This window comes from Eleginops maclovinus, chromosome 3 (assembly GCF_036324505.1).
Source record: "Eleginops maclovinus isolate JMC-PN-2008 ecotype Puerto Natales chromosome 3, JC_Emac_rtc_rv5, whole genome shotgun sequence".
Classification (NCBI taxonomy): Eukaryota; Metazoa; Chordata; class Actinopteri; order Perciformes; family Eleginopidae; genus Eleginops; species Eleginops maclovinus.
In genome coordinates, this window is record NC_086351.1 from 14,157,478 (window position 1) to 14,170,821 (window position 13,344).

Below are 13,344 nucleotides of genomic sequence, written 5' to 3' on the forward strand. Positions count from 1 at the left end.
ACATAGTGTTGTTGTCAGGACAAGGATGTCACACCACAGACAGGCTCCACAAAGAGGGCCAGAAAAAAAAATCTCTCTGCTTTCAGCCGGCTGAGGTAGTAATCGATGAGACGTTAAACAAAAACAGAGAAAGAAAAGCACACTTTCTGCCAGGCTTTAGAAAACAGAAACCACTTACATGGCAAAAAAAGTGCTTCTCAAATGGCTATGCTTTTCTCTTGTATACAGATGTGATTTTTTTATTCGTCAGTGGAGAATAATGATATCTAAGAACAGATGATGGTCATCTATAACCATAGGTGTGCGTAAAAGATTCTGCACTGCTTGTATCGATGAGCACACATGTAGCATCTGTTGTTTTCAAGATGGAGCTGTAATTAGTGGTCATAGTTTCTATAGTGTGTCATTGTTTGCCACAGAACCATCCAGACACACAGCAGATGTTTGTTCCCGAACAAAAGGCATTTCACATCAAGTGACAACAACAGTAACTGAGCAGTCCTTATCTGGAGAATACTACACTATGAATATTGAATTTCTAACTATGTGCATATCCAGGTACATTCTCCTCAGCTGGTGTTAACTGGCAGCACTGTGGCTCCAGTGGCTTGGATTGCTACTTCACAGGAAGAGTTTAAAATGTAGAAGCTTTGGTGTTGAAGTAATGCTGCTTGGCCTTGAGGATAGGTCAAATGCTTTGGACAAATTTCCCTTTGAGGGTCAATAAAATATCATTTAGGGGCCTTTCATACAGCAGATATTGTCAAAGGAGGAGACTAAAGCCTGTTAATTCAGCTAAAAAGCCACAGCTGTTCTACATGTCGGCCCACTGCCATGACATAGGGACACTTCAATACAACAGACTAATCTTCTACAAAGATGTGGTTGGGTGCCTTTAAATAATGGTTAGGGTTCATACCAAATAACCCATTGTACATCAGGGACTTTTGTTGCATGTCATATGCTCTTTGCTGATAAAGTTTCCTTTCTTTCCACATAGATAGCTCCTAATTAACAAAAAAAAAAGGTTTATGTTTGCTCTATTTGTAATGAAAAAACGATCAAGCACTTACTCTGGGAAAAAATCAAGCTGTGTACACATTCTTGTTTTTATTTGCTTTGTGTTGGATACATGACAAACAAGTTGCTACCGCTGTAAAAAGTAAAGCTGATGCATAACTGCCATCCTAAAATGGCCACCGAGGGAAAACTACTTTGTTAACATGTCCTAACAGTTTATTTTCTCAATTTGTAGTTAGAAGTATTTTTCAATGAAGCATGATTTGGTTGGTTATTGGTGTTATGGGACAAGATGTCAGCCAAATTGGAGACAACTGATGAGTCATTCGAGAGAATTAGTTTTAAAACTAAAAATCCCTTTTCACAGAAGACATTTTGACTTTTCAAAGCAGAAAAGCACAGGTGGAATTAGTAATGTTAATGTTGGTTGCTTTCCACTTGGCCTGGCCAGTTTTAGGGCTCTGGTTTTGTGCGTGCTGACTCACTGACGTGACTCGCTAAAATAGTATTATAATGTAGCCATCTTTAGTGTTATTATTTACACATGTGTCGTTCCTTCTTTAACAGGCCAAATGATCTGCCATTTCTTTTATTAATATACAAGAGATGAATAGAGCTTACAGCATTGAAAAGCAATATAACATTTTTAGGGACTGCATCTTAAAAAGTAAATAGTTCATTGAAATCGTTCCATAATAATGTGGCATTGTTTATAAAAACAGCTGTCAGCTAAAATCCGATATGTAACCTGTGGGATGAGAGGTTGTATGAGACTGATTTGTAAGCAAGGATCCTTGAGCTATATACCTTTTTTTGTCAGAATAGACCATTTGACCTGATAAAAAGGCACAGGTTCTACTGTTCGGTTCAGTAAGCCATGGCTTTGTGACAGTGAGGTGGCATGCACTACAAGCAGAAGAAAATAATGTTCTTCTGAAATGTTTGACGGTGTTGCTCAGCCATCCGTTTTTTTCTCATTTGAAATGCTTATTTAACCTTAATTTACCCAGAAATTGTTCACCTGTGCTTTTCCTACATTGACAAGTCAAAATGTGTTTCATAAAAAAGATCACTTCTACCAACTCTAGGGTGCTTCACCGTACTTCACCCAGCCTGCACTTCTATTAATACATATATGTGACTTATAAGTGATGAAAAGAAAGAAACTCATTTCCTAAAAATCTGTTTAATTGTTTACATCTCTGGAAACTCCTTAGAAAATGTCTACAGGCCTGTTGATGGAGGCCAAGGTCAGGGCTACAGTAGCTGTCATGAAGATGAGTGGTTCTTACTGAGATAGAACGTCTGCCCACCAAACAGGGGGGGATGACAGTTAATCACAAGCACATTACACCTCTGGGATGTGCGGAACTGCAGCCTCCTGCCGTTGGCTGCAGCCTGCCTGTCATTATGATGACTCTGCGGCCTATCAGTGTCGGCCTCAGATTTATCTACCCGGCACTATGCTGTGGCCTCGTATTGAGCTGAGCCTGGCACCTGTCCATCCATCAGCCTCTAAACTCCTCCTGTGACGCCTAAGACACAATCTCTCTTTCTATACAGCTCCATACCTCCGCATGGCAATGCCATTGTTCACATCGTTCATTCAATGGGTACAACTAAATAAATGCTGCACAGTGTTTGCCGACCTGGCAACGTGTTTCCACAATACAAATCGGAAGAGCCGCAGAGACCCTTTGTCATTGTTGGAGCCCTGTTACTGTGTTCACGTCAACCAGGGAAAAAGCTGGCAGATTTTATTGGGACTTAAGTGTTTTGGGAGGGATAGAGTGGGTGGACAACTTTGCTGATGGCACTGGTGAAGGCTCTTTTAAACAATTCCAGTAATTACTAAAAAGCTTGCTGAAGGCCATTCAAGCTGCATCTGTTGACACCACTGTGACACAAATTTCAGGATTAGGTGTTTACGTGTGTGTGCAAACTTGTGTGTTTGCGTGTTTGTGCAGAGAGAGAACGAGCAGATTGCGTATAGGGTTGTTTTGCTTGAATGGCTTATTATGCTGATTTATCACTGTTGAGTCTAATATCCTGCTATAGTGTGCCTCAGGCCATACAATTGAATCACTACAATGCTGATTTTGAGTAGAGCTTTAGATGCTATAAATATCTTCAAAGTATATGTATGACAATTATTTTTTTCTCAGGAAGTACTTTGGAAAAGATTTTCTAGCGTGTCAGCAATTGTCAACTGCCATTCATTTTCTCTTGTGACCATCTCATTAGCTCCGTGTCAAAGCAGATGACCAAACCATGGCGTGCATTATTATGCAGCTGCACCTTCTATCCCTGGGCGCCTCTCAGTTTACCACAGGGTTATGTCGCCATGCTGACTTGTTAATGGGATCAGTCATCTAAACAAGGAGGTAATGAAAATCTAATCAGAAGAGCCTGTCGTTGGATTGTCTTCTCCTTCTCTGAATGTCACAGACACAAAGTTGCTCTGCCTCTCCCCTGTGTCCAGTGAGACAAACCTCTATCTCAGGACTCATTAGCTGGTATCTGCCGGCTAATTTGCGGTGTCATCCTTTAGAAATGTAATATTCATTTATTTATTTATTCACTCAGTGATTTTTTTCTACCTATTCAATCCATTTTTTTTTTTCTGCTGTAGGGGCTGGACATTTTTCTCCGACTATATCAAAATAAGGCGGGCAAACACTTTGAACAGGTTGTCTTTCCATTGCAGCAGTGTTAAATTTAGCTGTTAGAAGGGGCATAAAGGAAATGAATTAATGGAGCCCCATTATTTTTTTCTCCTAGGGTGCTGAGAGGCAGGACAAAGAGTAGGTCAAGGCTAAGGCCAAGATAATGTTTCAAGCTTCCCAGCAGAGAAGGTCAGACGGATCTGTACAAGGAGCGTTAAACCTGTACTAATTTATACTTCAGCAGTTGATGAAAAACGAAACATTATAGTTTGCATAAAGCTGCACAGTCACAATGGGAGACAATGCGTTTCCTCTTCTCTACCCATGGCAATAGTGCTCAGGGGAGCCTCCAACTGGGATGAAGCCCTCAAGGTCTGGATGCCGCAGTGAAACTAAATGGGCAGCCTTTACAGAGGAATGTGCGAATGCCCTGTAGGCGTTATATGTAGGGCAGCGATGGAGAGCCATATGTGTATTGTCTGGAGCCGCAATGTTGGAGAGGTGCTCCTGAGATCTAACATATGCTCAGCGGTTAATCCAACAACAATATAATTAGATATTATGTAAATGTTAATTCCTGACTGTGTCCACAAACACATTGTAATGCAAGTCGCTACAACACTGATTGAGTGCAAACTGTGCATAGATGCAATTCGAGGCTTTCAGTATCAAAAACTGTCAGCATTTTGAGTAGCCTTACTGATGTACTGTTTATACACCACCTTGTAGTAGTTTGGAATCCATTGTTGTATTGATTTTACTGTAACTATTATTAATAAATATAAAACAACTGAATTATTTTGACAAATATTAAATTATTACTTTTTCTTTATATTCTTGATTTTAAGCTGCATTTAGTCGATCCCTTAGTTTTGTTGTTTAGCTGTCCCTTTTAGTTTTGGTTGTATTTGGTTGTTGAAATCATGGAATGCCTTTACAGAAAGTTTATGTTATAAATCACATCAATCTTTAGAAAAATACAATACAAAAAATAAACTTTAATACAGCACACACTTTCTCCATATCCCCATGTTGTTCTCCACGTAAAAAACATTTTTGCAAACCCTATAATATAACACCAATCTGTAAAGAGGTCTTCCTTCGATCTAAAATAATAAAAAATAATTCAGAAATAAAGAGTAGTCAGTCGAGCTTTAGTAGCATGCTTTTTAAAACTTTTGAACAGCAGTTTATATCCCTGACCTAATGGAGAAAATACCCTAATGATCATGATGGATGGTGATAAAAGAAGACCTATTCACCCATAGTGAGGCTGGGCACTTATCAATATTGTATTTGGTGTTATAAAAGCTCTTGGCTAATTGGCTATTGGGAGAAAGCATGTCTTTCCGTGATGTGTGATGTGTTCTCCAGGGGTGATGACTGGCTGATAAAGTGCTTCTGAGTGCTAAAGGGCGAGTTATATGGATTTCTGTAACACCCTGGAGCCATAGCTCAGCAGGACAACAACAAGGTCTTAGCCTCTTTCTCCACATGTTCAGAGTGTGTATTTTCTCTGTTTCACTGTCCTTCAGCATGTTCCTCTAGGTGGCAACTAAACGGTGTGTTATTTCACAGCCATCCGACAGCTGCACGCTACCAAATGAGAACCACGATACAACAAATTATTATGGCAGAGTGGAACAGATGCAAATTAGAAAGGTATCTACAGGTGACTGGGGCAATGAACATGAACATTAGAATGCTATCTCCTTAGTCTTCCCATATGTCAATTATAAACACTTCCCTTTTGATTATCCTACAGTTAATTTATGATGCCAGTCCCAACCGGCTTAACAGAGTTTATTGCTGGCCTGGAGGGCCCTATAACATGTTCATTCAGCAGAACAGCAGTATGGGTTTGCACTTTGACCATACTGCTAATGGTGATGCATGGCTCATTGGTGAGCAACTTTTTTTTTTCACAGACCGAATGGAGACAAAATTAATCAAGGCGTCTTGGTTATCTAGTTTGTCTGTCTGCGGCAGAGGTTATAGCCTGACGACATGGTTGATTACATTTCTGAGAAACCTATAACCCCAGAGCTGGTTTTACTGTATGTGTTCACACACATTGTCATAAAGCACACTGTTAAAAAAAAATGAAGCATGCTCCTGTGCATTTCACACAACATATAACAATTGAAAATGTTTTGCCTGGGTCTAATTTCATATTAACTGTGAATTGTGTCTTTATATAACCAAATATTACGGGTGGATATTTTGCCTATAGTTCATGATAACGAATCACTTCTTGGACGAACAGAGAAGTTGCAGTTTCGATGGATTCTCATGAATTTTTAAAGGTGAATGCATTAAAAGACATATTGGCAATTATTCTCTTCATTTGCATTTCTGGCATTTCAAGCTGAAATCTTTAAGTGAGTAACTAATAACAGTCACATGGTTAATATCTGGGCAATTATGTGAAGGATTTTTTTGGACTGCAGCAGACACCTGTCTGTCTGTCTGTCTGTGGTTCAGATGGACAGCTGGTGCGACAGAATCGCCTACGCCTGAACAGGAAGTTTTTTATTTTATAATCATGAGTGACTACTGTGTTCATTTGGCCAGAAGCATAAAAATAAAAAGTTCCAAAATGTTCAAAATGCTTTGTCCTTGTTAGGACTTTCATTATCGTTTAGGCAACAGCATGGTTGGTCACCCATGCAGCATGCTGTGCTGAGACTGTGCAGAACCGTGGGTGATTTCACTGATCAGCACCCTTTAAAACACTAAGGAGGACCTAATCAGTGAACTAGTACGGTATTTGCAAGATCAGTTTCCATCAAGTGCTCTTTGAAAGTTTTTAAATATAATTTAAACACTCAGAATGATGACTCACTAAGGATTTCAGTACTCTTATTCCTAAAATATCGGTCCAACAATAGAATAACAACGTAAGATTATATTAAACTGAATACATTGTGGTTCACAGTTACTGCTTCAACCCCCGGTCACCAGGATGGCGCCTGATATTAATATTGTGGTCACAGCACTTTGTGTGTGAGGTGACAAAGCAGCACAACCGAGTGGTTTACATTTACTGTAAAGGGCCTGAGAAAAGTCCCAATATCGGATAAAGCAGTGCCTACTCCATTCAAAATACTTTCTTCTAATAATGCAATAGATGTTTCTGACACAGCATAAAATAATGTGTATGGAAGGTGCATTACGTGATGTCATACATGCTGGGGAATACTATTGTGTACATCCTCCTTCCCTCCTCTCTTTTCTTGTGTCCACTCATCCGTTTCTCTCAGGGGCAAATCGGGCAGTTGATCCTGAACTGCCTGGAGGAAAATTCAAAAGGTCAACGCAAGCAGACTGTTGAGAAAATGCACTTTTCCTCTTTCTCCTCTCTCCTTGGAAAGAAGACAACAACACATGCTGACGTGGCCTCATCTCTCTTAAATGCTGGAAGGCACAGTCTACTTCAACAATAGCACCACTTGTATTTCATTTATTTTCTGCCTGAGCATCACTCCTCAGCTGGCACCCCTACTCTCTCTCTCACGCTTTATTTCTACCTTGTGCAGTGTGCCCCATGGTTGTCCCCAGAGGCGTGGGTAATGGCGAAGAGGATTGCTTGTTAGGATTGTAGACAATGGAAAAAACACTTGTAAAAGGTTAAGAGTTGCCTGTGGGCGCCGCAACGTCTAATTCAATACTTTCCTTTCAGTCACCTCTTCGTCTTTTTTGCATTTTAAATGAGGTCTTTGAAGAGAAGAAGTCAGAAAAATGAGGACCTTAGTATACAGTAGATGACTCCACATTATTTGAAGTGGATGAAGTGAATACTGTTCCATTATTAACATTTAGAAACAAATGACAGAAGAGATGTCATTTAAAATTGATCTCTGGTCGATGAGAAATACTGCAGCCAGAGGGGGCGGATAGTTTCAAAGAAGAGAAACTGTCAATACCTGCTTTAGACTGCTTAGAATATTTCAAAGTTGCAAGAGAGTCAAAATGTTTGATGGATGACTGTTATAATAATGAAAAGTTATATTAAGGAGAAGAGAAGAAGTATGACAGGTGGAGCTGGGAATGATAGTGTGGGGGTGGTGGGGTGGATGTTGAAAATGAGATTAGGTTTTAGACTTCAGGTGGTGTGTCAGCCTTGGGAATAGGAAACCTGTCAGTCCTTCGTGCCCTGATGCAAAGCTGCTTGGCTGCTCTATTGATCCGGCTGCAATGGAGAAGACTCCTACTGTATACAGCCAACACAGATGTTCTCACTTGTCTGACATTGTGTGTGTGTGTGTGTGTGTGTGTGTGTGTGTGTGTGTGTGTGTGTGTGTGTGTGTGTGTGTGTGCGTGTGCGTGTGTGTGTGTGTGTGCGTGTGCGTGTGCGTGTGTGTGTGTGTGTGTGTGTGTGTGTGTGTGTGTGTGTGTGTGTGTGTGTGTGTGTGTGTGTGTGTGTGATCAGTCATGTGATCTGAAACATTACACATTTATATTCTGAAATATGCCGTTATTGTTTGATTTATGAGTGTTTTTGTAGCAACACAAAATTGACCCTTTGCCAAACCCCGCCTCCCAACAGTGATTGATAATATCAGTAACCGTCCATAGACAAGGCGGGTCTGACTAGTTATAGATTCCTCCAACCATTCTAAAGAGATTTGTATCACATTTTCATAATTTTATACAAGCATAACAAATATATATTAGTATCATTCACATGTCATCCACTTTGACTCCCGGCCTCCGATTCGACACTTAAAAACCACAATGGAAAGAAACCATGTTAGTTCATTTTTATATCCTAAAGAAAAGTTTGAAATATATGCATGTGATTCAACCGTATTTAAAACAATCTAAATAAAATTAAATGAGATCAGTTTTTAGAAAGTGTCTGCTTTGAGTTTAGAGGACCTTGTTGTGCTGCTTTGCTTTTTGCGTTTAAGGTCATCCTCAAATTCCCAGCAGGAACCGTGTCATTGTGATAAGTCGATTAAGTCTGTGTGATGTATCATTATTGCACTGTCCCTCTGTGAGATGTTCCATTAGGATGGGAACTTGTCCATCCTCTCAACGGGTTTGGTCTTATCAAAGCCTCCATTTATGTTTTGTTTTTTACATAACTTCAGGCTTGTTTGGAATTATCCATAAGGCCAGTCAGTAAAAAAAACACACCAAATAATAACTTTATTAGTCCTTTAGTTTGTACAGCGATCGGCAATAAACACGTCTGGTGTTAGCAACAAAGTGCTCATGTCTGTTAATGTAACATCTTCTAATGAGAGCTCTTTTTGCGCTGTGAACAATTTCACTACATTATGAGGCAATTTTACATTCGCTTCTCTCAGAGGGAGGCAAAACATCAGGGGAATGACAACACTAATGTGCCTTTCAGGGAAATTGCCAAAGCTCCACATCTATTTTTCTTTTACTTGTTTATTTGTTCTGAAGGTTGTTGCGGACACTGCTAAATAAACAGTTTGGGGACAGCAGACCCTCAAAGATGGCGTCTGAAAGCCCACATGACCTTTTCAGAGCAGTCAGTGGTACAGGGCAGAATGAGAACACCTGGGTAAAAGATAAGCATCAAGGCCAAGGATAGCTGGCCAATAATGATACAGCAAGCAGCATCAGGGACGCATTTTAAACCCTAACACAGCCATTGATTCTATTAAGTTCAGACCTCTGCTCCCTCTAGTTTCTTGTGTATTTGATTACTCTGGCCTCTGATGTCAGAGGAACAATGCTTAATGGATAAGGTCATGCAGAAAAAGGTTGGAACATTTAACAAAGGAAGAAAACAAATAGAAAAATTATACTTTCTGTTTCCCCTTTTTTAACCATCCATATTAATCTCTATTATTTTCCCATTCTCTATTTGTGGCATTACTTAATGTATAAATTGTGCAAACCCCACCCTCTGTTAATCGCCCTCCTTTCCCTGCTCGGTCTGTTGAGGCTTGCTACAGATAGTGTCACCAAAAGGCTGTGACCAGGATGTAGTCCAGTGGTGCTCTTCATGAATTATGATGTGCTGGATCAGTCCTAATCTTGTTATGGATGTTCTTTCGCCCTTGGGAGAGGCACCAATGGATGGATGGACCTTTATCAGATTTCACAGTGCCTTGGAGTATAATTTATGAAAGCTGCTGTCTTGGTGTACTGGGGCCTTCATGGATGCACTAAACACTAAAGTTTGATTGGATTAGTTCTGATCCAGCATTTACTGTTTTAATACAATTGAAAACAAGAAAATAAATAAGCATGACAAAAATGAGGTGGCACAGTAGAACAATGACAAGGGAAATAACTATGACAAGAAAAGGCTATGTGCACTGTGAAAGATGTGATCTGTGCATTGAAAGGTAACCTAATGAAAATAGGAGAGCCATCAGATAGAAGTGAGCTTGGTTTGGCTGTAGGCTGAGATAGAGTTTAAAACCTTAGGGCCTGTGATTGAAAAGCCGACCATTGGCAATCAGGCAATTTGTTGGAACAACCAAGAGACCTGTATCTTAGACTGCCTCAAGACTCTTGTGGGATTGACATATCTATAATGTAACTGGGAGTCTGACCATGTGGAGTGTTACAAGTTATCAGTCAAATCTTAAAATCAATTGTAAAACTTACAGGCAAAAAGGAAGCAAGAGTGGTGGTGATGAATAAGCCAGAGATGGGCGATCTACTCTCCATTTTTCCCAAAAATATACATCAATCATGACAAAGCCAGAACGTCCTTAGTGAGGCACAAGCATGAATATAATCTTATTAGCGATATGCTTTACAAGAGTTAAATATCTATGTCCTTCAGTAACAGCAAAATATTTATATCAATAACAAGTGCATTTTTTAAATGATCTCTGACGATCTTGCAACACAAAAGATGAATTGAACATATCGCATTTACAACCGACAGACGCCTTTATGTAGAAAACAAAAACGGTGTCAGAACTCTCTGTGAAACAACTCACAGAAATAAGGCTCAAGTGCTGCTGACATACTGACAGCCACAGCCCAAGTGTACAATCTTGGACCTAGGAATTATAAAGGTGGACAACTTCCATTTGCGGAGTACCTTTCAGATAAAGCTTAGGATTCATAATTGGCAGTGAGGCGTTATTACTTACTGTGAGCAAGGCCATATCAGTCCTCGAGTCTTTACTTTAACAAGTTCTCCAACTGCCCGGCTTCTTCCGAAGATTTTTTTCAGAACATCCCCTTCTCAAGGTAGAGATAGATTGACTGACCGTAAACTTAACTAGTCTATCACTGAAGAAGAATCCATGCATTGTGAGCTTTTGCTGCTTATATCTGTTTGATATCATTGAAAAGAAAGGTGCTGAGAAAGATTTATTATCAAACTAGTGTTTTTTTTTACCCTTTTCAACAAAATAAAAATGAATTAAGATGAAACTTTTGGACTATGGGATTTTTTTCCTTATTGTCTTTTTGTTGTACTAAACATTTGTTCAATCAAAATAGTTGCTGCAACATATACTGTATGGATACAAATTTAAACAATTCATGAAACCAACAAAGAAAATGCATCTTAATTCAAATTGTCTATTCAAGAAATAAAGTGAACAATTGCTCTATAGGAATCAATCCAAACGATTTTAACACTCATTTGTTTGTTTTGTATTTATTACGTGTTCTCACCCAGTTGTTGGCTCAAGGGGCAGTACTTTTCAAATGACCTGCTCTAAAATGATGCATATTTTCTATATTGAATGGGCCGCCATGGATTATCTCACAGTAGATCAGAACTACTGCAAAGAATTTATTCAGAACCTAATTAAAATGGCCACAATGTTTAATTCATTGACATTTTAATTTATATACATCATAAGCATTCACATGCAGAGCCTCATTAATATGTGACTTCACCTATCTCCCATGTGACACTCAAAAGAGGTTAGAGGTGGTATAATGGCTGTTTCATGTGGCCCTACATAGTAACTTGCAAAGTCAACAGAAATGTATTAATGATGTCTATTTATAAAAGAAGGGGCACCCATCCAGTATATAACCAGCAGTAAGGACAGTACTACCGAAGCCCTTCAGCCCTTTGCTGTTATATAAGTCCATTGTGGCTGTGGAAGCTGCAGGAGAGGAGACGGATTCTGAAAGAATCTAATTAAGCAAAGCCAAATGAGAGTCGAGATCCTCAGCCCTGGACACGACACAAATCAGGTGCTGTTGACAGTGTGCTGCAGGGCAATGGGGCTTTGAGGCGGCTACTCTAGCCTCCAGATAATGACTGCTTGTACCTTACCGTGCTCCTCAGTTTAACTTTATTTATAGCCGGGGTTAAGGGGTGTGAATCTCACTACCATTATGGTAAACATTAGCGTGTGAATTTACGCATTTTGTCTTGTTTGCACTTAAAGCGGTAATTAGTGTTGGCTAAGTAGCTGGGTGGAGATGGTGAAAACTTAGATGACTCCATCAGGTGTCTCGTTCTGCACCAAGTCAATGGAGTGGAAGAAAAAAAGGCTGATTTTCTCTGTGCCTGAAGAGCAAACAAAAGTTCTCAGAGTAACTACTCGTGGATTAGGATATTAAAAAATTCATCTGTCTGGCAACTCGGCATGCACATGCTATTCCATTTGAGTGGAGAATAAACGTCTTTAGGACACCTGGCGCCGAGGCTGTGACTGTCTTGTCTCTCGGGCTTGTTTCTGACTGAGAACAGAAAGACCTTGGAGTACAAAGACAAGTGGCTTGATTGTGTGAGTACACAGGAAGGTCTCCCAACATTGTTGTGCTAATCACGTTAGCGGGCACAGACTCAAGGCGGGACAGATGCTAGGCAAAGGGCAATAGGGTTATGTTGTCCTGATTAGAGGAGGCTTTGGGGGGTTTGGTGAATCTCGTTTCTCAGCATCACCTTGCAGAGGGAAAACTGCCATCAGTTCTTTTTGTCGCCTAATCTGCTTTTCCTTCCATCTCTCACATGTGTCACTCTTTAGTTTTCACTAGTGTCGTAGCCAGCACACATTGTGTCTTTTTATTCAACAGCCACATTTCTTTTCCTGTTATCAGCCGCCTACACATGTAACAATGAGTGTGCTGGAGAATATTTTCATTTTTTTCTACTTGTGGATTCACACTGCTTAGAGTTGTTAAAAGCGGATTTGTTCCTTTGTGAGATGTTTTACTTGTTCTTATAAGTCTGCTTAACACAAATCCCTCAGTGGCTCATATACTAACCTCCACAACTTATCTTTAAATCTAGTAACAGTTGAAAAACCTTTGCAATAGACATTTTCATTCCGATAATCCGGTTAAAAGCCTTCAGGCAAAACTTTTTTTATAGAGCCAGAACCTTCTTTCTGATGTTTGGAAGAAAATGAAGTCTTGATTCTGTATTCAATCCGTCTTGGATTTTATTTGAATTTTGTGTCCTTTTTTTTTGTTTTGGTTGCTTAATGTTATCTGAGGGTTCACCCCAAAGTATTCCCAAAAAGTAAACAAAGAGTGAATGACTAAATATACACAATACAATCACTGATATGAACTATTTAAGCGAGTTATCAACGTGTTTGAGTAACCCCTTTCCCAAATGTACTTCTTACTACCGAATAGACAGGGCACACTTGCAATTCATCTCTTTTAGTGGCTATTGTTTTTTAAGAAAACAACAAAGTAACATAAAGGCCATGAATAAAAGCTGCCTTGCAGACAGTGC

At 39.6% G+C, this 13,344-nt stretch overlaps 1 protein-coding gene across 3 annotated transcripts in view; it reads left to right on the forward strand.

The window, feature by feature from the left end:
- Positions 1-13,344, forward strand: part of ptprub (protein tyrosine phosphatase receptor type Ub) — a 141,759-nt gene that overhangs the window by 58,532 nt on the left and 69,883 nt on the right. The gene's annotated exons all lie outside the window — the stretch shown is intronic.